Genomic DNA, 26,728 nt, shown 5'->3' with positions numbered 1-26,728 from the left:
CGGTTAGGGCTGGGATCTGCCCTCATCTGGCTCGTACTTTCGCATTTCTCGCATACTTGTTGGCCAGATCCTGGGCTTTTTCTGTTTTGGATCACGTAGTAATGTGGTACCACACTGAAACAGTCAATAAAAGCTGGACCCGAATAGTATTGTAGAGGATAACGCTGGCTATATCTGGGTTAGTTCTGGTATTTGCAATCATCTGGCTCATACTTTCGCGTTTTTCGCATATTTGTCGCCAGATCCTGGGTTTTTTCTGGTTAGGATCCCGTAGTAACGAGGTTCCAAACCGAAACAGTCAATTAAACCTGGTTGCGATTAATATTTTAGAGGATAACGCCGGTTATGTCTCGGTTAGGTCTGGGATTTGCCCTCATCCGGCTCGTACTTTCGCATTTTTCGCATACTTGCTGGCCAGATCCTGGGCTTCTTCTGGTTTGGATCACGTAGTAATGTGGGACCACACTGAAACAGTCAATTAAACCTGGTTTCGATTAATATTTTAGAGGATAACTCCCGTTATTTCTCGGTTAGGTCTGGGATTTGCCCTCATGTGTCTCGTACTTCCGCAATTTTCGCATACTTATTGGCAAGTTCCTGGCCTTTCTCTGGTTTGTATCACGTAGTAATGCGGTACTACACCGAAACAGTCAATTAAACCTGGTGGCAATTAATATTTTAGAGGATAACGCTGGTTATGTCTCGGTTAGGTCTGGGATTTGCCCTCACCTGGCCCGTAGTTTCGCATTTTTGCATTCTTGTTGGCCAGATCCTAGGCTTTTTGCTGATTTGGATCACGCAGTAATGTGGTACCACACTGAAACAGTCAACAGAAGCTGGTTCCGATTAGTATTTTAGAGGATAACGCTGGCTATGTCTGGGTTAGTTCTGGTATTTGCAATCATCTGGCCCATACTTTCGCGTTTTTCGCATATTTATTGGCCAGATCCTGGGTTTTTTCTGGTTAGGATCCCGTAGTAATGACGTTCCACACCGAAACAGCCAATTAAACCTGGTTTCGATTAATATGTTAGAGGATAACGCCGGTTATAACTCGGTTAGATCCGGGATTTGCCCTCATCTGGCTCGTAACTGCGCATTTTTCGCATACTTGTTGGCCATATCCTGGCCTTATTCTGGTTTGTATCACGTAGTAATGTGGTACCACACTGAAACAGTCAATAGAAGCTGGTTCCGAATAGAATTTTAGAGGATAACGCTGGCTATGTCTGGGTTAGTTCTGGTATTTGCAATCATCTGGTTCATACTTTCGCGTTTTTCGCATATTTGTTGGCAAGATCCTGGGTTTTTTCTGGTTTGGATCCCGTAGTAATGAGGTTCCACACCGAAACAGTCAATTAAACCTGGTTGCGATTAATATTTTAGAAGATAACGCTGGTTATGTCTCGGTTAGGTCTGGGATTTGCACTCATCTGGCCCGTACTTTCGCATTTTTCGCATACTTGTTGGCCAGATCCTGGGCTTTTTCTGGTTTGGATCACGTAGTAATGTGGTACTACACTGAAACAGTCAATAGAATCTGGTTCCGATTAGTGTTTTAGAGGATAACGCTGGTTATGTCTGGGTGAGTTCTGGTATTCGCAATCATCTGGCTCATACTTTCGCTTTTTTCGCATACTTGTTTGCCAGATGCTGGGTTTTTTCTGGTTTGGATCCCGTAGTAATGAGGTTCCACACCTGAACAGTCAATTAAACCTGGTTGCGATTAATATTTTAGAGGATAACGCCGGTTTTGTCTCGGTTAGGTCTGGGATTTGCCCTCATCTGGTTCGTACTTTCGCATTTCTCGCATACTTGTTGGCCAGATCCTGGCCTTGTTCTGGCTTGGACCAAGTAGTAATGCGGTACCACACCGAAACAGTCAATTAAACCTTGGTTGCGATTAATATTTTAGAGGATAACGCTGGTTATGTCTCGATTAGGTCTGGGATTTGCCCTCATCTGGCTCGTACTTTCGCATTTTTCGCATACTTGTTGGCCAGATCCTGGGGTTTTCCAGGTTTGTATCCCGTAATAATGACATTCCACACCGAAACAGTCAATTAAACCTTGGTTGCGATTAATATTTTAGAGGATAACGCAGGTTATGTCTCGGTTAGGTCTGGGTTTTGCCCTCATCTGGCTCGTACTTTCGCATTTTTCGCATACTTGTTGGCCAGATCCTGGCCTTTTTCTGGTTTGTATCACGTAGTAATGTGGTACCACACTGAAACAGTCAATAGAAACTGGTTCCGAATAGTATTTTAGAGGATAACGCTGGCTACGTCTGGGTTAGTTCTGGTATTTGCAATCATCTGGCTCATACTTTCGCGTTTTTCGCATATTTGTTGGCCAGATCCTGGGTTTTTTCTGGTGTGGATCCCGTAGTAATGAGGTTCCACACCTGAACAGTCAACTAAACCTGGTTGCGATTAATATTTTAGAGGATAACGCCGGTTATGTCTCGGTTAGGTCTGGGTTTTGCCCTCATCTGGCTCGTACTTTCGCATTTTTCGCATACTTGTTGGCCAGATCCTGGGCTTTTTCTGGTTTGGATCACGTAGTAATGTGGTACCACAGTGAAACAGTCAATAAAAACTGGTTCCGATTAGTGTTTTAGAGGATAACGCTGGTTATGTCTGGGTTAGTTCTGGTATTTGCAATCATCTTGCTCATACTTTCGCTTTTTTCGCATACTTGTTGGCCAGATGCTGGGTTTTTTCTGGTTTGGACCACGTAGTCATGAGGTACCTCACTGAAACAGTCAATTAAACCCGGTTTCGATTAATATTTTAGAGGATATTGCCAGTTATATCTCGGTTAGGTCTGGGATTTGCCCTCATCTGGCTCGTACTTCCGCATTTTTCGCATACTTGTTGGCCAGATCCTGGGCTTTTTCTGGTTTGGATCACGTAGTAATGTGGTACCACAGTGAAACAGTCAATAAAAACTGGTTCCGATTAGTGTTTTAGAGGATAACGCTGGTTATGTCTCGGTTAGTTCTGGTATTTGCAATCATCTTGCTCATACTTTCGTTTTTTTCGCATACTTGTTGGCCAGATGCTGGGTTTTTTCTGGTTTGGACCACGTAGTAATGAGGTACCTCACTGAAACGGTCAATAAAAGCTGGTTCCGATTAGTGTTTTAGAGGATAACGCCGGTTATATCTCGGTTAGGTCTCGGATTTGCCCTCATCTGGCTCGTACCTTCGCATTTTTCCCATACTTGTTGGCCAGATCCTGGCCTTTTTCTGGCTTGGACCAAGTAGTAATATGGGACCACACTGAAACAGTCAATTAAACCTGGTTGCGATTAATATTTTAGAGGATAACGCCGTTTATGTCTCGGTTAGGTCTGGGATTTGCCCTCATCTGGCTCGTACTTTCGCATTTTTCGCATACTTGTTGGCCAGATCCTGGGTTTTTTCTGGTTTGGATTCCGTAGTAATGAGGTGCCACACCGAAACAGTCAATTAAACCTGGTTGCGATTAATATTTTAGAGGATAACGCCGGTTATGTCTCGGTTAGGGCAGAGATTTGCCCTCATCTGGCTCGTACTTTCGCATTTCTCGCATACTTGTTGGCCAGATGCTGGGTTTTTTCTGGTTTGGATCACGTAATAATGACGTTCCACACCGAAACAGTCAATTAAACCTGGTTTCTATTAATATTTTAGAGGATAGTGCCGGTTATATCTCGGTTAGGTCTGGGATTTGCCCTCATCTGGCGCGTACTTTCGCATTTTTCGCATACTTGAATGGCCAGATCCTGTGTTCTTCTATTGTTAGGATCACGTAGTAATGTGGTACCACACTGAAACAGTCAATAAAAGCTGGTTCCGAATAGTATTTTAGAGGATAACGCTGGTTATGTCTGGGTTAGTAATGGTATTTGCAATCATCTGGCTCATACTTTCGCGTTTTTCGCATATATGTTGGCCAGATCCTGGGTTTTTTCTGGTTAGGATCCCGTAGTAATGAGGTTCCACACCGAAACAGTCAATTAAACCTGGTTGCGATTAATATTTTAGAGGATAACGCCGGTTATGTCTCGGTTAGGTCTGGCATTTGCCCTCATCTGGCTCGTACATTCGCATTTTTCGCATACTTGTTGGCCAGATCCTGGGTTTCTTCTGGTTTGGATAACGTAGTAATGTGGGACCGCACTGAAACAGTCAATTAAACCTGGTTTCGATTAATATTTTAGAGGATTACTCCGGTTATTTCTCGGTTAGGTCTGGGATTTGCCATCATCTGTCACGTACTTCCGCAATTTTCGCATACCTATTGGCAAGTTCCTGGCCTTTTTCAGGTTTGTATCACGTAGTAATGCGGTACTACACCGAAACTGTCAATTAAATCTGGTTGCGATTAATATTCTAGAGGATAACGCTGGTTATGTCTCGGTTAGGTCTGGGATTTGCCCTCATCTGATCCGTACTTTCGCATTTTTCGCATACTTGTTGGCCAGATCCTGGCCTTTTTCTGGGATGGACCAAGTAGTAATGTGGGACCACACTGAAACAGTCAATTAAACCTGGTTGCGATTAATATTTTAGAGGATAACGCCGGTTATGTCTCGGTTAGGTCTGGGATTTGTCCTTATCTGGCTCGAACTTTCGCATTTTTCGCATACTTGTTGACCAGATCCTGGGTTTTTCCTGGTTTGTATCCCGTAATAATGGCATACCTCACCGAAACAGTCAATTAAACCCGGTTTCGATTAATATTTTAGAGGATATTGCCGGTTATATCTCGGTTAGGTCTGGGATTTGCCCTCATCTGGCCCGTACTTTCGCATTTTTCGCATACTTGAATGGCCAGATCCTGAGTTTTTCTATTGTTAGGATCACGTAGTAATGTGGTACCACACTGAAACAGTCAATTAAACCTGGTTGCGACTAAAATTTTAGAGGATAACGCAGGTTATGTCTCGGTTAGTTCTAGTATTTGCAATCATCTGGCTCATACTTGTTCGCAAGATCCTGGGCTTTTTCTGGTTTGTGTCACGTAGTAATGCGGTACCACAACGAATCAGTCAATTAAACCTGGTTGCGATTAATATTTTAGAGGATAACGCGGGTTATGTCTCGGTTAGGTCTGGGTTTTGCCCTCATCTGGCTCGTACTTTCGCATTTTTCGCATACTTGTTGGCCAGATCCTGGGCTTTTTCTGGTTTGTATCACGCAGTAATGTGGTACCACACTGAAACAGTCAATAGAAGCTGGTTCCGAATAGTATTTTAGAGGATAACGCCGGTTATATCTCGGTTAGGTCTGGGATTTGCCCTCATCTGGCTCGTACCTTCGCATTTTTCGCGTACTTGCTGGCCAGATCCTGGCCTTTTTCTGGCTCGGACCACGTAGTAATGTGGTACCACACCGAACAGGGTATTAATCCCGGTTGCGATTAATATTTTAGAGGATAAAGCCGGTTATGTCTCGGTTAGGGCTGGGATTTGCCCTCATCTGGCTCGTACTTTCGCATTTCTCGCATACTTGTTGGCCAGATCCTGGGCTTTTTCTGTTTTGGATCACGTAGTAATGTGGTATCACACTGAAACAGTCAATAAAAGCTGGACCCGAATAGTATTTTAGAGGATAACGCTGGCTATATCTGGGTTAGTTCTGGTATTTGCAATCATCTGGCTCATACTTTCGCGTTTTTCGCATATTTGTTGGCCAGATCCTGGGTTTTTTCTGGTTAGGATCCCGTAGTAACGAGGTTCCACACCGAAACAGTCAATTAAACCTGTTTGCGATTAATATTTTAGAGGATAACGCCGGTTATGTCTCGGTTAGGTCTGGGATTTGCCCTCATCCGGCTCGTACTTTCGCATTTTTCGCATACTTGCTGGCCAGATCCTGGGCTTCTTCTGGTTTGGATCACGTAGTAATGTGGGACCACACTGAAACAGTCAATTAAACCTGGTTTCGATTAATATTTTAGAGGATAACTCCGGTTATTTCTCGGTTAGGTCTGGGATTTGCCCTCATCTGTCTCGTACTTCCGCAATTTTCGCATACTTATTGGCAAGTTCCTGGCCTTTCTCTGGTTTGTATCACGTAGTAATGCGGTACTACACCGAAACAGTCAATTAAACCTGGTGGCAATTAATATTTTAGAGGATAACGCTGGTTATGTCTCGGTTAGGTCTGGGATTTGCCCTCACCTGGCCCGTAGTTTCGCATTTTTGCATTCTTGTTGGCCAGATCCTGGGCTTTTTCTGTTTTGGATCACGTAGTAATGTGGTACCACACTGAAACAGTCAATAAAAGCTGGACCCGAATAGTATTTTAGAGGATAACGCTGGCTATATCTGGGTTAGTTCTGGTATTTGCAATCATCTGGTTCATACTTTCGCGTTTTTCGCATATTTGTTGGCAAGATCCTGGGTTTTTTCTGGTTTGGATCCCGTAGTAATGAGGTTCCACACCGAAACAGTCAATTAAACCTGGTTGCGACTTAAATTTTACAGGATAACGCAGGTTATATCTCGGTTAGTTCTGGGATTTGCCCTCATCTGGCCCGTACTTTCGCGTTTCTCGCATACTTGTTCGCAAGATCCTGGGCTTTTTCTGGTTTGGATCACGTAGTAATGTGGTACCACAGTGAAACAGTCAATAAAAACTGGTTCCGATTAGTGTTTTAGAGGATAACGCTGGTTATGTCTGGGTTAGTTCTGGTATTTGCAATCATCTTGCTCATACTTTCGCTTTTTTCGCATACTTGTTGGCCAGATGCTGGGTTTTTTCTGGTTTGGACCACGTAGTAATGAGGTACCTCACTGAAACGGTCAATAAAAGCTGGTTCCGATTAGTGTTTTAGAGGATAACGCCGGTTATATCTCGGTTAGGTCTCGGATTTGCCCTCATCTGGCTCGTACCTTCGCATTTTTCCCATACTTGTTGGCCAGATCCTGGCCTTTTTCTGGCTTGGACCAAGTAGTTATGTGGGACCACACTGAAACAGTCAATTAAACCTGGTTGCGATTAATATTTTAGAGGATAACGCCGTTTATGTCTCGGTTAGGTCTGGGATTTGCCCTCATCTGGCTCGTACTTTCGCATTTTTCGCATACTTGTTGGCCAGATCCTGGCCTTTTTCTGGTTTGTATCACGTAGTTATGAGGTACCTCACTGAAACAGTCAATAAAAGCTGGTTCCGAATAGTATTTTAGAGGATAACTCTGGTTATGTCTGGGTTCGTTCTGGTATTTGCAATCATCTTGCTCATACTTTCGCTTTTTTCGCATACTTGTTGGCCAGATGCTCGGTTTTTTCTGGTTTGGACCACGTAGTAATGAGGTACCTCACTGAAACAGTCAATAAAAGCTGGTTCCGATTAGTGTTTTAGAGGATAACGCCGGTTATATCTCGGTTAGGTCTGGGATTTGCACTCATCTGGTTCGTACCTTCGCATTTTTCGCATACTTGTTGGCCAGATCCTGGCCTTTTTCTGGTTTGTATCACGTAGTAATGTGGTACCACACTGAAACAGTCAATAGAAGCTGGTTCCGAATAGTATTTTAGAGGATAACGCTGGCTATGTCTGGGTTAGTTCTGGTATTTGCAATCATCTGGCTCATACTTTCGCGTTTTTCGCATATTTGTTGGCCAGATCCTGGGTTTTTTCTGGTTTGGATCCCGTAGTAATGAGGTTCCACACCTGAACAGTCAATTGAACCAGTTTGCGATTAATATTTTAGAGGATTACGCCGGTTATGTCTCGGTTAGGTCTGGGATTTGCCCTCATCTGGCTCGTACTTTCGCATTTTTCGCATACTTGTTGGCCAGATCCTGGCCTTTTTCTGGTTTGTATCACGTAGTAATGAGGTACCTCACTGAAACAGTCAATAGAAGCCGGTTCCGAATAGTATTCTAGAGGATAACGCTGGCTATGTCTGGGTTAGTTCTGGTATTTGCAATCATCTTGCTCATACTTTCGCTTTTTTCGCATATATGTTGGCCAGATCCTGGGTTTTTTCTGGTTAGGATCCCGTAGTAATGAGGTTCCACACCGAAACAGTCAATTAAACCTGGTTGCGATTAATATTTTAGAGGATTACTCCGGTTATTTCTCGGTTAGGTCTGGGATTTGCCCTCATCTGTCACGTACTTCCGCAATTTTCGCATACTTATTGGCAAGATCCTGGCCTTTTTCAGGTTTGTATCACGTAGTAATGCGGTACTACACCGAAACTGTCAATTAAATCTGGTTGCGATTAATATTCTAGAGGATAACGCTGGTTATGTCTCGGTTAGGTCGGGGATTTGCCCTCATCTGATCCGTACTTTCGCATTTTTCGCATATTTGTTGGCCAGATCCTGGCCTTTTTCTGGGTTGGACCAAGTAGTAATGTGGGACCACACTGAAACAGTCAATTAAACCTGGTTGCGATTAATATTTTAGAGGATAACGCTGGTTATGTCTCGGTTAGGTCTGGGATTTGTCCTCATCTGGCTCGAACTTTCGCATTTTTCGCATACTTGTTGACCAGATCCTGGGTTTTTCCTGGTTTGTATCCCGTAATAATGGCATACCTCACCGAAACAGTCAATTAAACCCGGATTCGATTAATATTTTAGAGGATATTGCCGGTTATATCCCGGTTAGGTCTGGGATTTGCCCTCATCTGGCCCGTACTTTCGCATTTTTCGCATACTTGAATGGCCAGATCCTGTGTTTTTCTATTGTTAGGATCACGTAGTAATGTGGTACCACACTGAAACAGTCAATTAAACCTGGTTGCGACTAAAATTTTAGAGGATAACGCAGGTTATGTCTCGGTTAGTTCTGGTATTTGCAATCATCTGGCTCATACTTGTTTTCAAGATCCTGGGCTTTTTCTGGTTTGTGTCACGTAGTAATGCGCTACCACAACGAATCAGTCAATTAAACCTGGTTGCGATTAATATTTTAGAGGATAACGCGGGTTATGTCTCGGTTAGGTCTGGGTTTTGCCCTCATCTGGCCCGTACTTTCGCATTTTTCGCATACTTGTTGGCCATATCCTGGGCTTTTTCTGGTTTGTATCACGCAGTAATGTGGTACCACACTGAAACAGTCAATAGAAGCTGGTTCCGAATAGTATTTTAGAGGATAACGCCGGTTATATCTCGGTTATGTCTGGGATTTGCCCTCATCTGGCTCGTACCTTCGCATTTTTCGCGTACTTGTTGGCCAGATCCTGGCCTTTTTCTGGCTCGGACCACGTAGTAATGTGGTACCACACCGAGCAGGGTATTAATCCCGGTTGCGATTAATATTTTAGAGGATAAAGCCGGTTATGTCTCGGTTAGGGCTGGGATTTGCCCTCATCTGGCTCGTACTTTCGCATTTCTCGCATATTTGTTGGCCAGATCCTGGGTTTTTTCTGGTTAGGATCCCGTAGTAACGAGGTTCCACACCGAAACAGTCAATTAAACCTGGTTGCGATTAATATTTTAGAGGATAACGCCGGTTATGTCTCGGTTAGGTCTGGGATTTGCCCTCATCCGGCTCGTACTTTCGCATTTTCCGCATACTTGCTGGCCAGATCCTGGGCTTCTTCTGCTTTGGATCACGTAGTAATGTGGGACCACACTGAAACAGTCAATTAAACCTGGTTTCGATTAATATTTTAGAGGATATCTCCGGTTATTTCTCGGTTAGGTCTGGGATTTGCCCTCATCTGTCCCGTACTTCCGCAATTTTCGCATACTTATTGGCAAGTTCCTGGCCTTTCTCTGGTTTGTATCACGTAGTAATGCGGTACTACACCGAAACAGTCAATTAAACCTGGTGGCGATTAATATTTTAGAGGATAACGCTGGTTATGTCTCGGTTAGGTCTGGGATTTGCCCTCACCTGACCCGTAGTTTCGCATTTTTGCATTCTTGTTGGCCAGATCCTAGGCTTATTGCTGATTTGGATCACGTAGTAATGCGGTACCACACTGAAACAGTCAACAGAAGCTGGTTCCGAATAGTATTTTAGAGGATAACGCTGGCTATGTCTGGGTTAGTTCTGGTATTTGCAATGATCTGGCCCATACTTTCGCGTTTTTCGCATATTTATTGGCCAGATCCTGGGTTTTTTCTGGTTAGGATCCCGTAGTAATGACGTTCCACACCGAAACAGCCAATTAAACCTGGTTTCGATTAATATGTTAGAGGTTAACGCCGGTTATATCTCGGTTAGATCCGGGATTTGCCCTCATCTGGCTCGTAACTGCGCATTTTTCGCATACTTGTTGGCCATATCCTGGCCTTATTCTGGTTTGTATCACGTAGTAATGTGGTACCACACTGAAACAGTCAATAGAAGCTGGTTCCGAGTAGAATTTTAGAGGATAACGCTGGCTATGTCTGGGTTAGTTCTGGTATTTGCAATCATCTGGTTCATACTTTCGCGTTTTTCGCATATTTGTTGGCAAGATCCTGGGTTTTTTCTGGTTTGGATCCCGTAGTAATGAGGTTCCACACCGAAACAGTCAATTAAACCTGGTTGCGATTAATATTTTAGAGGATAACGCCGGTTATGTCTCGGTTAGGTCTGGGATTTGCCCTCATCTGGCTCGTACTTTCGCATTTTTCGCATACTTGTTGGCCAGATCCTGGGCTTTTTCTGGTTTGTATCACGTAGTAATGTGGTACCACACTGAACCAGTCAATAGAAGCTAGTTCCGAATAGTATTTTAGAGGATCACGCTGGTTATGTCTCGGTTAGGTCTGGGATTTGCCCTCATCTGGCCCGTACTTTCGCATTTTTCGCATACTTGTTGGCCAGATCCTGGGCTTTTTCTGGTTTGGATCACGCAGTAATGTGGTACCACACTGAAACAGTCAATAAAAGCTGGTTCCGATTAGTGTTTTAGAGGATAACGCTGGTTATGTCTGGGTTAGTTCTGGTATTTGCAATCATCTTGCTCATACTTTCGCTTTTTTCGCCCACTTGTTGGCCAGATGCTGGGTTTTTTCTGGTTTGGACCACGTAGTAATGAGGTACCTCACTGAAACGGTCAATAAAAGCTGGTTCCGATTAGTGTTTTAGAGGATAACGCTGGTTATGTCTGGGTTAGTTCTGGTATTCGCAATCATCTGGCTCATACTTTCGCGTTTTTCGCATATTTGTTGGCCAGATCCTGGGTTTTTTCTGGTTAGGATCCCGTAGTAACGAGGTTCCACACCGGAAGAGTCAATTGAACCTGGTTGCGATTAATATTTTAGGGGATAACGCCGGTTATGTCTCGGTTAGGTCTGGGATTTGCCCTCATCTGGCTCGTACTTTCGCAATTTTCGCTTACTTATTGGCAAGATCCTGGCCTTTTTCTGGTTTGTATCACGTAGTAATGCGGTACTACACCGAAGCAGTCAATTAAACCTGGTTGCGATTAATATTTTAGAGGATAACGCTGGTTATGTCTCGGTTAGGTCTGGGATTTGCCCTCACCTGGCCCGTAGTTTCGCATTTTCGCATACTTGTTGGCCAGATCCTGGGCTTTTTCTGGTTTGTATCACGTAGTAATGTGGTACCACACTGAAACAGTCAATTAAACCTGGTTGCGATTAATATTTTAGAGGATAACGCCGGTTATGTCTTGGTTAGGTCTGGGATGTGCCCTCATCTGGCTCGTACTTTCGCATTTTCGCATACTTGTTGGCCAGATCCTGGGCTTTTTCTGGTTTGTATCACGTAGTAATGTGGTACCACACTGAAACAGTCAATTAAACCTGGTTGCGATTAATATTTTAGAGGATAACGCCGGTTATGTCTTGGTTAGGTCTGGGATGTGCCCTCATCTGGCTCGTACTTTCGCATTTTCGCATACTTGTTGGCCAGATCCTGGGCTTTTTCTGGTTTGTATCACGTAGTAATGTGGTACCACACTGAAACAGTCAATAGAAGCTAGTTCCGAATAGTATTTTAGAGGACAACGCTGGTTATGTCTCGGTTAGGTCTGGGATTGGCCCTCATCTGGCCCGTACTTTCGCATTTTTCGCATACTTGTTGGCCAGATCCTGGGTTTTTTCTGGTTTGGACCACGTAGTAATGAGGTACCTCACTGAAACGGTCAATAAAAGCTGGTTCCGATTAGTGTTTTAGAGGATAACGCTGGTTATGTCTGGGTTAGTTCTGGTATTCGCAATCATCTGGCTCATACTTTCGCTTTTTTCGCATACTTGTTTGCCAGATGCTGGGTTTTTTCTGGTTTGGATTCCGTAGTAATGATGTTCCACACCTGAACAGTCAATTAAACCTGGTTGCGATTAATACTTTAGAGGATAACGCCGGTTTTGTCTCGGTTAGGTCTGGGATTTGCCCTCATCTGGTTCGTACTTTCGCATTTCTCGCATACTTGTTGGCCAGATCCTGGCCTTTTTCTGGTTTGTATCACGTAGTAATGTGGTACTACACTGAAACAGTCAATAGAAGCTGGTTCCGAATAGTATTTTAGAGGATAACGCTGGCTATGTCTGGGTTAGTTCTGGTATTTGCAATCATCTTGCTCATACTTTCGCTTTTTTCGCATACTTGTTGGCCAGATGCTGGGTTTTTTCTGGTTTGGATCACGTAATAATTACGTTCCACACCGAAACAGTCAATTAAACCTAGTTTCGATTAATATTTTAGAGGATATTGCCGGTTATATCTCGGTTAGGTCTGGGATTTGCCCTCATCTGGCTCGTACCTTCGCATTTCTCGCATACTTGTTGGCCAGATCCTGGCCTTGTTCTGGCTTGGACCAAGTAGTAATGTGGGACCACACTGAAACAGTCAATTAAACCTGGTTGCGATTAATATTTTAGAGGATAACGCTGGTTATGTCTCGGTTAGGTCTGGGATTTGCCCTCATCTGGCCCGTACTTTCGCATTTTTCGCATACTTGAATGCCCAGATCCTGTGTTTTTCTATTGTTAGGATCACGTAGTAATGTGGTACTACACTGAAACAGTCAATTAAACCTGGTTTCTATTAATATTTTAGAGGATAACGCCGGTTTTGTCTCGGGAAGGTCTGGGATTTGCCCTCATCTGGCTCGTACTTTCGCATTTCTCGCATACTTGTTGGCCAGATCCTGGGTTTTTTCTGGTTTGGACCACGTAGTAATGAGGTACCTCACTGAAACGGTCAATAAAAGCTGGTTCCGATTAGTGTTTTAGAGGATAACGCTGGTTATGTCTGGGTTAGTTCTGGTATTCGCAATCATCTGGCTCATTCTTTCGCTTTTTTCGCATACTTGTTTGCCAGATGCTGGGTTTTTTCTGGTTAGGATCCCGTAGTAATGCGGTACTACACCGAAACAGTCAATTAAACCTGGTTGCGATTAATATTTTAGAGGATAACGCTGGTTATGTCTCGGTTAGGTCTGGGATTTGCCCTCACCTGGCCCGTAGTTTCGCATTTTTGCATTCTTGTTGGCCAGATCCTAGGCTTCTTGCTGATTTGGATCACGTAGTAATGTGGTACCACACTGAAACAGTCAATAGAAGCTAGTTCCGAATAGTATTTTAGAGGACAACGCTGGTTATGTCTCGGTTAGGTCTGGGATTGGCCCTCATCTGGCCCGTACTTTCGCATTTTTCGCATACTTGTTGGCCAGGTCCTAGGCTTTTTGCTGATTTGGATCGCGTAGTAATGTGGTACCACACTGAAACAGTCAATAGAATCTGGTTCCGAATAGTATTTTAGAGGATAACGCTGGCTATGTCTGGGTTAGTTCTGGTATTTGCAATCATCTGGCCCATACTTTCGCGTTTTTCGCATATTTATTGGCCAGATCCTGGGTTTTTTCTGGTTAGGATCCCGTAGTAATGAGGTTCCACACCGAAACAGTCAATTAAACCTGGTTGCGATTAATATTTTAGAGGATAACGCCGGTTATGTCTCGGTTAGGTCTGGGATTTGCCCTCATCTGGCCCGTACTTTCGCATTTTTGCACTCTTGTTGGCCAGATCCTAGGCTTTTTGCTGATTTGGATCACGTAGTTATGTGGTACCACACTGAAACAGTCAATAGAAGCTGGTTCCGAATAGTATTTTAGAGGATAACGCTGGCTATGTCTGGGTTAGTTCTGGTATTTGCAATCATCTGGCTCATACTTTCGCGTTTTTCGCATATTTGTTGGGAAGATCCTGGGTCTTTTCTGGTTTGGATCCCGTAGTAATGAGGTTCCACACCGAAACAGTCAATTAAACCTGGTTGCGATTAATATGTTAGAGGATAACGCCGGTTATATCTAGGTTAGATCCGGGATTTGCCCTCATCTGGCTCGTACTTTCGCATTTTTCGCATACTTGTTGGCCAGATCCTGGGCTTTTTCTGGTTTGTATCACGTAGTAATGTGGTACCACACTGAAACAGTCAATAGAAGCTAGTTCCGAATAGTATTTTAGAGGACAACGCTGGTTATGTCTCGGTTAGGTCTGGGATTGGCCCTCATCTGGCCCGTACTTTCGCATTTTTCGCATACTTGTTGGCCAGATCCTGGGCTTTTTCTGGTTTGGATCACGTAGTAATGTGGTACCACACTGAAACAGTCAATAGAAGCTAGTTCCGAATAGTATTTTAGAGGACAACGCTGGTTATGTCTCGGTTAGGTCTGGGATTGGCCCTCATCTGGCCCGTACTTTCGCATTTTTCGCATACTTGTTGGCCAGATCCTGGGTTTTTTCTGGTTTGGACCACGTAGTAATGAGGTACCTCACTGAAACGGTCAATAAAAGCTGGTTCCGATTAGTGTTTTAGAGGATAACGCTGGTTATGTCTGGGTTAGTTCTGGTATTCGCAATCATCTGGCTCATACTTTCGCTTTTTTCGCATACTTGTTTGCCAGATGCTGGGTTTTTTCTGGTTTGGATCCCGTAGTAATGAGGTTCCACACCTGAACAGTCAATTAAACCTGGTTGCGATTAATATTTTAGAGGATAACGCCGGTTTTGTCTCGGTTAGGTCTGGGATTTGCCCTCATCTGGTTCGTACTTTCGCATTTCTCGCATACTTGTTGGCAAGATCCTGGCCTTTTTCTGGTTTGTATCACGTAGTAATGCGGTACTACACCGAAACAGTCAATTAAACCTGGTTGCGATTAATATTTTAGAGGATAACGCTGGTTATGTCTCGGTTAGGTCTGGGATTTGCCCTCATCTGGCCCGTACTTTCGCATTTTTGCATTCTTGTTGGCCAGATCCTAGGCTTTTTGCTGATTTGGATCACGTAGTTATGTGGTACCACACTGAAACAGTCAATAGAAGCTGGTTCCGAATAGTATTTTAGAGGATAACGCTGGCTATGTCTGGGTTAGTTCTGGTATTTGCAATCATCTGGCTCATACTTTCGCGTTTTTCGCATATTTGTTGGGAAGATCCTGGGTCTTTTCTGGTTTGGATCCCGTAGTAATGAGGTTCCACACCGAAACAGTCAATTAAACCTGGTTGCGATTAATATGTTAGAGGATAACGCCGGTTATATCTAGGTTAGATCCGGGATTTGCCCTCATCTGGCTCGTACTTTCGCATTTTTCGCATACTTGTTGGCCAGATCCTGGGCTTTTTCTGGTTTGTATCACGTAGTAATGTGGTACCACACTGAAACAGTCAATAGAAGCTAGTTCCGAATAGTATTTTAGAGGACAACGCTGGTTATGTCTCGGTTAGGTCTGGGATTGGCCCTCATCTGGCCCGTACTTTCGCATTTTTCGCATACTTGTTGGCCAGATCCTGGGCTTTTTCTGGTTTGGATCACGTAGTAATGTGGTACCACACTGAAACAGTCAATAGAAGCTAGTTCCGAATAGTATTTTAGAGGACAACGCTGGTTATGTCTCGGTTAGGTCTGGGATTGGCCCTCATCTGGCCCGTACTTTCGCATTTTTCGCATACTTGTTGGCCAGATCCTGGGTTTTTTCTGGTTTGGACCACGTAGTAATGAGGTACCTCACTGAAACGGTCAATAAAAGCTGGTTCCGATTAGTGTTTTAGAGGATAACGCTGGTTATGTCTGGGTTAGTTCTGGTATTCGCAATCATCTGGCTCATACTTTCGCTTTTTTCGCATACTTGTTTGCCAGATGCTGGGTTTTTTCTGGTTTGGATCCCGTAGTAATGAGGTTCCACACCTGAACAGTCAATTAAACCTGGTTGCGATTAATATTTTAGAGGATAACGCCGGTTTTGTCTCGGTTAGGTCTGGGATTTGCCCTCATCTGGTTCGTACTTTCGCATTTCTCGCATACTTGTTGGCAAGATCCTGGCCTTTTTCTGGTTTGTATCACGTAGTAATGCGGTACTACACCGAAACAGTCAATTAAACCTGGTTGCGATTAATATTTTAGAGGATAACGCTGGTTATGTCTCGGTTAGGTCTGGGATTTGCCCTCACCTGGCCCGTAGTTTCGCATTTTTGCATTCTTGTTGGCCAGATCCTAGGCTTTTTGCTGATTTGGATCGCGTAGTAATGTGGTACCACACTGAAACAGTCAATAGAATCTGGTTCCGAATAGTATTTTAGAGGATAACGCTGGCTATGTCTGGGTTAGTTCTGGTATTTGCAATCATCTGGCTCATACTTTCGCGTTTTTCGCATATTTATTGGCCAGATCCTGGGTTTTTTCTGGTTAGGATCCCGTAGTAATGAGGTTCCACACCGAAACAGTCAATTAAACCTGGTTGCGATTAATATTTTAGAGGATAACGCCGGTTATGTCTCGGTTAGGTCTGGGATTTGCCCTCATCTGGCCCGTACTTTCGCATTTTTGCATTCTTGTTGGCCAGATCCTAGGCTTTTTGCTGATTTGGATCACGTAGTTATGTGGTACCACACTGAAACAGTCAATAGAAGCTAGTTCCGAATAGTATTTTAGAGGACAACGCTGGTTATGTCTCGGTTAGGACTGGGATTGGCCCTCATCTGGCCCGTACTTTCGCATTTTTCGCATACTTGTTGGCCAGATCCTGGGCTTTTTCTGGTTTGGATCACGTAGTAATGTGGTACCACACTGAAACAGTCAATAGAAGCTAGTTCCGAATAGTATTTTAGAGGACAGCGCTGGTTATGTCTCGGTTAGGTCTGGGATTGTCCATCATCTGGCCCGTACTTTCGCATTTTTCGCATACTTGTTGGCCAGATCCTAGGCTTTTTCTGGTTTGGACCACGTAGTAATGAGGTACCTCACTGAAACGGTCAATAAAAGCTGGTTCCGATTAGTGTTTTAGAGGATAACGCTGGTTATGTCTGGGTTAGTTCTGATATTCGCAATCATCTGGCTCATTCTTTCGCTTTTTTCGCATACTTGTTTGCCAGATGCTGGGTTTTTTCTGGTTAGGATCCCGTAGTAATGCGGTACTACACCGAAACAGTCAATTAAACCTGGTTGCGATTAATATTTTAGAGGATAACGCTGGTTATGTCTCGGTTAGGTCTGGGATTTGCCCTCACCTGGCCCGTAGTTTCGCATTTTTGCATTCTTGTTGGCACGATCCTAGGCTTTTTGCTGATTTGGATCACGTAGTTATGTGGTACCACACTGAAACAGTCAATAGAAGCTGGTTCCGGATAGTATTTTAGAGGATAAGGCTAGCTATGTCTGGGTTAGTTCTGGTATTTGCAATCATCTGGCCCATACTTTCGCGTTTTTCGCATATTTATTGGCCAGATCCTGGGTTTTTTCTGGTTAGGATCCCGTAGTAATGAGGTTCCACACCGAAGCAGTCAATTAATCCTGGTTGCGATTAATATTTTAGAGGATAACTCCGGTTATATCTCGGTTAGGTCTGGGATTTGCCCTCATCTGGCCCGTACTTTCGCATTTTTGCATTCTTGTTGGCCATATCCTGGCCTTATTCTGGTTTGTATCACGTAGTAATGTGGTACCACACTGAAACAGTCAATAGAAGCTGGTTCCGAATAGTATTTTAGAGGATAACGCTGGCTATGTCTGGGTTAGTTCTGGTATTTGCAATCATCTGGCTCATACTTTCGCGTTTTTCGCATATTTGTTGGGAAGATCCTGGGTTTTTTCTGGTTTGGATCCCGTAGCAATGAGGTTCCACACCGAAACAGTCAATTAAACCTGGTTGCGATTAATATTTTAGAGGATAACGCCGGTTATGTCTTGGTTAGGTCTGGGATTTGCCCTCATCTGGCTCGTACTTTCGCATTTTTCGCATACTTGTTGGCCAGATCCTGGGCTTTTTCTGGTTTGTATCACGTAGTAATGTGGTACCACACTGAAACAGTCAATAGGATCTAGTTCCGAATAGTATTTTAGAGGACAACGCTGGTTATGTCTCGGTTAGGTCTGGGATTGGCCCTCATCTGGCCCGTACTTTCGCATTTTTCGCATACTTGTTGGCCAGATCCTGGGCTCTTTCTGGTTTGGATCACGTAGTAATGTGGTACCACACTGAAACAGTCAATAGAAGCTAGTTCCGTATAGTATTTTAGAGGACAACGCTGGTTATGTCTCGGTTAGGTCTGGGATTGGCCCTCATCTGGCCCGTACTTTCGCATTTTTCGCATACTTGTTGGCCAGATCCTGGGTTTTTTCTGGTTTGGACCACGTAGTAATGAGGTACCTCACTGAAACGGTCAATAAAAGCTGGTTCCGATTAGTGTTTTAGAGGATAACGCTGGTTATGTCTGGGTTAGTTCTGGTATTCGCAATCATCTGGCTCATACTTTCGCTTTTTTCGCATACTTGTTTGCCAGATGCTGGGTTTTTTCTGGTTTGGATCCCGTAGTAATGAGGTTCCACACCTGAACAGTCAATTAAACCTGGTTGCGATTAATATTTTAGAGGATAACGCCGGCTTTGTCTCGGTTAGGTCTGGGATTTGCCCTCATCTGGTTCGTACTTTCGCATTTCTCGCATACTTGTTGGCCAGATTCTGGCCTTTTTCTGGTTTGTATCACGTAGTAATGTGGTACTACACTGAGACAGTCAATAGAAGCTGGTTCCGATTAGTGTTTTAGAGGATAACGCTGGTTATGTCTGGGTTAGTTCTGGTATTTGCAATCATCTGGCTCGTACTTTCGCATTTCTCGCATACTTGTTGGCCAGATGCTGGGTTTTTTCTGGTTTGGATCACGTAATAATGACGTTCCACACCGAAACAGTCAATTAAACCTAGTTTCGATTAATATTTTAGAGGATATTGCCGGTTATATCTCGGTTAGGTCTGGGATTTGCCCTCACCTGGCCCGTAGTTTCGCATTTTTGCATTCTTGTTGGCCAGATCCTAGGCTTTTTGCTGATTTGGATCGCGTAGTAATGTGGTACCACACTGAAACAGTCAATAGAATCTGGTTCCGAATAGTATTTTAGAGGATAACGCTGGCTATGTCTGGGTTAGTTCTGGTATTTGCAATCATCTGGCTCATACTTTCGCGTTTTTCGCATATTTATTGGCCAGATCCTGGGTTTTTTCTGGTTAGGATCCCGTAGTAATGAGGTTCCACACCGAAACAGTCAATTAAACCTGGTTGCGATTAATATTTTAGAGGATAACGCCGGTTATGTCTCGGTTAGGTCTGGGATTTGCCCTCATCTGGCCCGTACTTTCGCATTTTTGCATTCTTGTTGGCCAGATCCTAGGCTTTTTGCTGATTTGGATCACGTAGTTATGTGGTACCACACTGAAACAGTCAATAGAAGCTAGTTCCGAATAGTATTTTAGAGGACAACGCTGGTTATGTCTCGGTTAGGACTGGGATTGGCCCTCATCTGGCCCGTACTTTCGCATTTTTCGCATACTTGTTGGCCAGATCCTGGGCTTTTTCTGGTTTGGATCACGTAGTAATGTGGTACCACACTGAAACAGTCAATAGAAGCTAGTTCCGAATAGTATTTTAGAGGACAGCGCTGGTTATGTCTCGGTTAGGTCTGGGATTGTCCATCATCTGGCCCGTACTTTCGCATTTTTCGCATACTTGTTGGCCAGATCCTAGGCTTTTTCTGGTTTGGACCACGTAGTAATGAGGTACCTCACTGAAACGGTCAATAAAAGCTGGTTCCGATTAGTGTTTTAGAGGATAACGCTGGTTATGTCTGGGTTAGTTCTGATATTCGCAATCATCTGGCTCATTCTTTCGCTTTTTTCGCATACTTGTTTGCCAGATGCTGGGTTTTTTCTGGTTAGGATCCCGTAGTAATGCGGTACTACACCGAAACAGTCAATTAAACCTGGTTGCGATTAATATTTTAGAGGATAACGCTGGTTATGTCTCGGTTAGGTCTGGGATTTGCCCTCACCTGGCCCGTAGTTTCGCATTTTTGCATTCTTGTTGGCACGATCCTAGGCTTTTTGCTGATTTGGATCACGTAGTTATGTGGTACCACACTGAAACAGTCAATAGAAGCTGGTTCCGGATAGTATTTTAGAGGATAAGGCTAGCTATGTCTGGGTTAGTTCTGGTATTTGCAATCATCTGGCCCATACTTTCGCGTTTTTCGCATATTTATTGGCCAGATCCTGGGTTTTTTCTGGTTAGGATCCCGTAGTAATGAGGTTCCACACCGAAGCAGTCAATTAATCCTGGTTGCGATTAATATTTTAGAGGATAACTCCGGTTATATCTCGGTTAGGTCTGGGATTTGCCCTCATCTGGCCCGTACTTTCGCATTTTTGCATTCTTGTTGGCCATATCCTGGCCTTATTCTGGTTTGTATCACGTAGTAATGTGGTACCACACTGAAACAGTCAATAGAAGCTGGTTCCGAATAGTATTTTAGAGGATAACGCTGGCTATGTCTGGGTTAGTTCTGGTATTTGCAATCATCTGGCTCATACTTTCGCGTTTTTCGCATATTTGTTGGGAAGATCCTGGGTTTTTTCTGGTTTGGATCCCGTAGCAATGAGGTTCCACACCGAAACAGTCAATTAAACCTGGTTGCGATTAATATTTTAGAGGATAACGCCGGTTATGTCTTGGTTAGGTCTGGGATTTGCCCTCATCTGGCTCGTACTTTCGCATTTTTCGCATACTTGTTGGCCAGATCCTGGGCTTTTTCTGGTTTGTATCACGTAGTAATGTGGTACCACACTGAAACAGTCAATAGGATCTAGTTCCGAATAGTATTTTAGAGGACAACGCTGGTTATGTCTCGGTTAGGTCTGGGATTGGCCCTCATCTGGCCCGTACTTTCGCATTTTTCGCATACTTGTTGGCCAGATCCTGGGCTCTTTCTGGTTTGGATCACGTAGTAATGTGGTACCACACTGAAACAGTCAATAGAAGCTAGTTCCGTATAGTATTTTAGAGGACAACGCTGGTTATGTCTCGGTTAGGTCTGGGATTGGCCCTCATCTGGCCCGTACTTTCGCATTTTTCGCATACTTGTTGGCCAGATCCTGGGTTTTTTCTGGTTTGGACCACGTAGTAATGAGGTACCTCACTGAAACGGTCAATAAAAGCTGGTTCCGATTAGTGTTTTAGAGGATAACGCTGGTTATGTCTGGGTTAGTTCTGGTATTCGCAATCATCTGGCTCATACTTTCGCTTTTTTCGCATACTTGTTTGCCAGATGCTGGGTTTTTTCTGGTTTGGATCCCGTAGTAATGAGGTTCCACACCTGAACAGTCAATTAAACCTGGTTGCGATTAATATTTTAGAGGATAACGCCGGCTTTGTCTCGGTTAGGTCTGGGATTTGCCCTCATCTGGTTCGTACTTTCGCATTTCTCGCATACTTGTTGGCCAGATTCTGGCCTTTTTCTGGTTTGTATCACGTAGTAATGTGGTACTACACTGAGACAGTCAATAGAAGCTGGTTCCGATTAGTGTTTTAGAGGATAACGCTGGTTATGTCTGGGTTAGTTCTGGTATTTGCAATCATCTGGCTCGTACTTTCGCATTTCTCGCATACTTGTTGGCCAGATGCTGGGTTTTTTCTGGTTTGGATCACGTAATAATGACGTTCCACACCGAAACAGTCAATTAAACCTAGTTTCGATTAATATTTTAGAGGATATTGCCGGTTATATCTCGGTTAGGTCTGGGACTTGCCCTCATCTGGCTCGTACCGTCGCATTTCTCGCATACTTGTTGGCCAGATCCTCGCCTTTTTCTGGTTTGTATCACGTACTAATGTGGTACTACACTGAAACAGTCAATAGAAGCTGGTTCCGATTAGTGTTTTAGAGGATAACGCTGGTTATGTCTCGGTTAGTTCTGGGATTTGCCCTCATCTGGCTCGTACTTTCGCATTTTTCGCATACTTGAATGGCCAGATCCTGTGTTTTTCTATTGTTAGGATCACGTAGTAATGTGGTACTACACTGAAACAGTCAATTAAACCTGGTTGCGATTAAAATTTTAGAGGATAACGCAGGTTATGTCTCGGTTAGTTCTGGTATTTGCAATCATCTGGCTCGTACCTTCGCATTTTTCGCGGACTTGTTGGCCAGATTCTGGGCTTTTTCTGGTTTGGATCACGTAGTAATGTGGTACCACACTAAAACAGTCAATAAAAGCTGGACCCGAATAGTATTTTAGAGGACAACGCTGGCTATTCCCGCGTTAGTTCTGGTATTTGCAATCATCTGGCTCATACTTTCGCGTTTTTCGCATATTTGTTGGCCAGATCCTGGGTTTTTTTCTGTTTAGGATCCCGTAGTAACGAGGTTCCACACCGAAACAGTCAATTGAACCCGGTTGCGATTAATATTTTAGAGGATAACGCCGGTTATGTCTCGGTTAGGTCTGGGATTTGCCCTCATCTGGCTCGTACTTTCGCAATTTTCGCATACTTATTGGCAAGATTCTGGCCTTTTTCTGGTTTGTATCACGTAGTAATGCGGTACTACACCGAAACAGTCAATTAAACCTGGTTGCGATTAATATTTTAGAGGATAACGCTGGTTATGTCTCGGTTAGGTCTGGGATTTGCCCTCACCTGGCCCGTAGTTTCGCATTTTTGCATTCTTGTTGGCCAGATCCTAGGCTTTTTGCTGATTTGGATCGCGTAGTAATGTGGTACCACACTAAAACAGTCAATAGAAGCTGGTTCCGAATAGTATTTTAGAGGATAACGCTGGCTATGTCTGGGTTAGTTCTGGTATTTGGAATCATCTGGCCCATACTCTCGCGTTTTTCGCATATTTATTGGCCAGATGCTGGGTTTTTTCTGGTTAGGATCCCGTAGTAATACGGTACTACACCGAAACAGTCAATTAAACCTGGTTGCGATTAATATTTTAGAGGATAACGCTGGTTATGTCTCGTTTAGGTCTGGGATTTGCCCTCACCTGGCCCGTAGTTTCGCATTTTTGCATTCTTGTTGGCCAGATCCTAGGCTTTTGCTGATTTGGATCACGTAGTAATGTGGTACCACACTGAAACAGTCAATAGGAGCTGGTTCCGAATAGTATTTTAGAGGATAACGCTGGCTATGTCTGGGTTAGTTCTGGTATTTGCAATCATCTGGCCCATACTTTCGCGTTTTTCGCATATTTATTGGCCAGATCCTGGGTTTTTTCTGGTTAGGATCCCGTAGTAATGAGGTTCCACACCGAAACAGTCAATTAAACCTGGTTGCGATTAATATTTTAGAGGATAACGCCGGTTATGTCTCGGTTAGGTCTGGGATTTGCCCTCATCTGGCCCGTACTTTCGCATTTTTGCATTCTTGTTGGCCAGATCCTAGGCTTTTTGCTGATTTGGATCACGTAGTAATGTGGTACCACACTGAAACAGTCAATAGGAGCTGGTTCCGAATAGTATTTTAGAGGACAACGCTGGTTATGTCTCGGTTAGGTCTGGGATTGGCCCTCATCTGGCCCGTACTTTCGCATTTTTCGCATACTTGTTGGCCAGATCCTGGGTTTTTTCTGGTTTGGACCACGTAGTAATGAGGTACCTCACTGAAACGGTCAATAAAAGCTGGTTCCGATTAGTGTTTTAGAGGATAACGCTGGTTATGTCTGGGTTAGTTCTGGTATTCGCAATCATCTGGCTCATACTTTCGCTTTTTTCGCATACTTGTTTGCCAGATGCTGGGTTTTTTCTGGTTTGGATCCCGTAGTAATGAGGTTCCACACCTGAACAGTCAATTAAACCTGGTTGCGATTAATATTTTAGAGGATAACGCCGGTTTTGTCTCGGTTAGGTCTGGGATTTGCCCTCATCTGGTTCGTACTTTCGCATTTCTCGCATACTTGTTGGCAAGATCCTGGCCTTTTTCTGGTTTGTATCACGTAGTAATGCGGTACTACACCGAAACAGTCAATTAAACCTGGTTGCGATTAATATTTTAGAGGATAACGCTGGTTATGTCTCGGTTAGGTCTGGGATTTGCCCTCACCTGGCCCGTAGTTTCGCATTTTTGCATTCTTGTTGGCCAGATCCTAGGCTTTTTGCTGATTTGGATCGCGTAGTAATGTGGTACCACACTGAAACAGTCAATAGAATCTGGTTCCGAATAGTATTTTAGAGGATAACGCTGGCTATGTCTGGGTTAGTTCTGGTATTTGCAATCATCTGGCTCATACTTTCGCGTTTTTCGCATATTTATTGGCCAGATCCTGGGTTTTTTCTGGTTAGGATCCCGTAGTAATGAGGTTCCACACCGAAACAGTCAATTAAACCTGGTTGCGATTAATATTTTAGAGGATAACGCCGGTTATGTCTCGGTTAGGTCTGGGATTTGCCCTCATCTGGCCCGTACTTTCGCATTTTTGCATTCTTGTTGGCCAGATCCTAGGCTTTTTGCTGATTTGGATCACGTAGTTATGTGGTACCACACTGAAACAGTCAATAGAAGCTAGTTCCGAATAGTATTTTAGAGGACAACGCTGGTTATGTCTCGGTTAGGTCTGGGATTGGCCCTCATCTGGCCCGTACTTTCGCATTTTTCGCATACTTGTTGGCCAGATCCTGGGCTTTTTCTGGTTTGGATCACGTAGTAATGTGGTACCACACTGAAACAGTCAATAGAAGCTAGTTCCGAATAGTATTTTAGAGGACAGCGCTGGTTATGTCTCGGTTAGGTCTGGGATTGTCCATCATCTGGCCCGTACTTTCGCATTTTTCGCATACTTGTTGGCCAGATCCTAGGCTTTTTCTGGTTTGGACCACGTAGTAATGAGGTACCTCACTGAAACGGTCAATAAAAGCTGGTTCCGATTAGTGTTTTAGAGGATAACGCTGGTTATGTCTGGGTTAGTTCTGATATTCGCAATCATCTGGCTCATTCTTTCGCTTTTTTCGCATACTTGTTTGCCAGATGCTGGGTTTTTTCTGGTTAGGATCCCGTAGTAATGCGGTACTACACCGAAACAGTCAATTAAACCTGGTTGCGATTAATATTTTAGAGGATAACGCTGGTTATGTCTCGGTTAGGTCTGGGATTTGCCCTCACCTGGCCCGTAGTTTCGCATTTTTGCATTCTTGTTGGCACGATCCTAGGCTTTTTGCTGATTTGGATCACGTAGTTATGTGGTACCACACTGAAACAGTCAATAGAAGCTGGTTCCGGATAGTATTTTAGAGGATAAGGCTAGCTATGTCTGGGTTAGTTCTGGTATTTGCAATCATCTGGCCCATACTTTCGCGTTTTTCGCATATTTATTGGCCAGATCCTGGGTTTTTTCTGGTTAGGATCCCGTAGTAATGAGGTTCCACACCGAAGCAGTCAATTAATCCTGGTTGCGATTAATATTTTAGAGGATAACTCCGGTTATATCTCGGTTAGGTCTGGGATTTGCCCTCATCTGGCCCGTACTTTCGCATTTTTGCATTCTTGTTGGCCATATCCTGGCCTTATTCTGGTTTGTATCACGTAGTAATGTGGTACCACACTGAAACAGTCAATAGAAGCTGGTTCCGAATAGTATTTTAGAGGATAACGCTGGCTATGTCTGGGTTAGTTCTGGTATTTGCAATCATCTGGCTCATACTTTCGCGTTTTTCGCATATTTGTTGGGAAGATCCTGGGTTTTTTCTGGTTTGGATCCCGTAGCAATGAGGTTCCACACCGAAACAGTCAATTAAACCTGGTTGCGATTAATATTTTAGAGGATAACGCCGGTTATGTCTTGGTTAGGTCTGGGATTTGCCCTCATCTGGCTCGTACTTTCGCATTTTTCGCATACTTGTTGGCCAGATCCTGGGCTTTTTCTGGTTTGTATCACGTAGTAATGTGGTACCACACTGAAACAGTCAATAGGATCTAGTTCCGAATAGTATTTTAGAGGACAACGCTGGTTATGTCTCGGTTAGGTCTGGGATTGGCCCTCATCTGGCCCGTACTTTCGCATTTTTCGCATACTTGTTGGCCAGATCCTGGGCTCTTTCTGGTTTGGATCACGTAGTAATGTGGTACCACACTGAAACAGTCAATAGAAGCTAGTTCCGTATAGTATTTTAGAGGACAACGCTGGTTATGTCTCGGTTAGGTCTGGGATTGGCCCTCATCTGGCCCGTACTTTCGCATTTTTCGCATACTTGTTGGCCAGATCCTGGGTTTTTTCTGGTTTGGACCACGTAGTAATGAGGTACCTCACTGAAACGGTCAATAAAAGCTGGTTCCGATTAGTGTTTTAGAGGATAACGCTGGTTATGTCTGGGTTAGTTCTGGTATTCGCAATCATCTGGCTCATACTTTCGCTTTTTTCGCATACTTGTTTGCCAGATGCTGGGTTTTTTCTGGTTTGGATCCCGTAGTAATGAGGTTCCACACCTGAACAGTCAATTAAACCTGGTTGCGATTAATATTTTAGAGGATAACGCCGGCTTTGTCTCGGTTAGGTCT

This window comes from Colletes latitarsis, unplaced genomic scaffold (assembly GCF_051014445.1).
Source record: "Colletes latitarsis isolate SP2378_abdomen unplaced genomic scaffold, iyColLati1 scaffold0006, whole genome shotgun sequence".
In the NCBI taxonomy this organism is placed as follows: Eukaryota; Metazoa; Arthropoda; class Insecta; order Hymenoptera; family Colletidae; genus Colletes; species Colletes latitarsis.
This window is presented reverse-complemented; position numbering follows the sequence as displayed.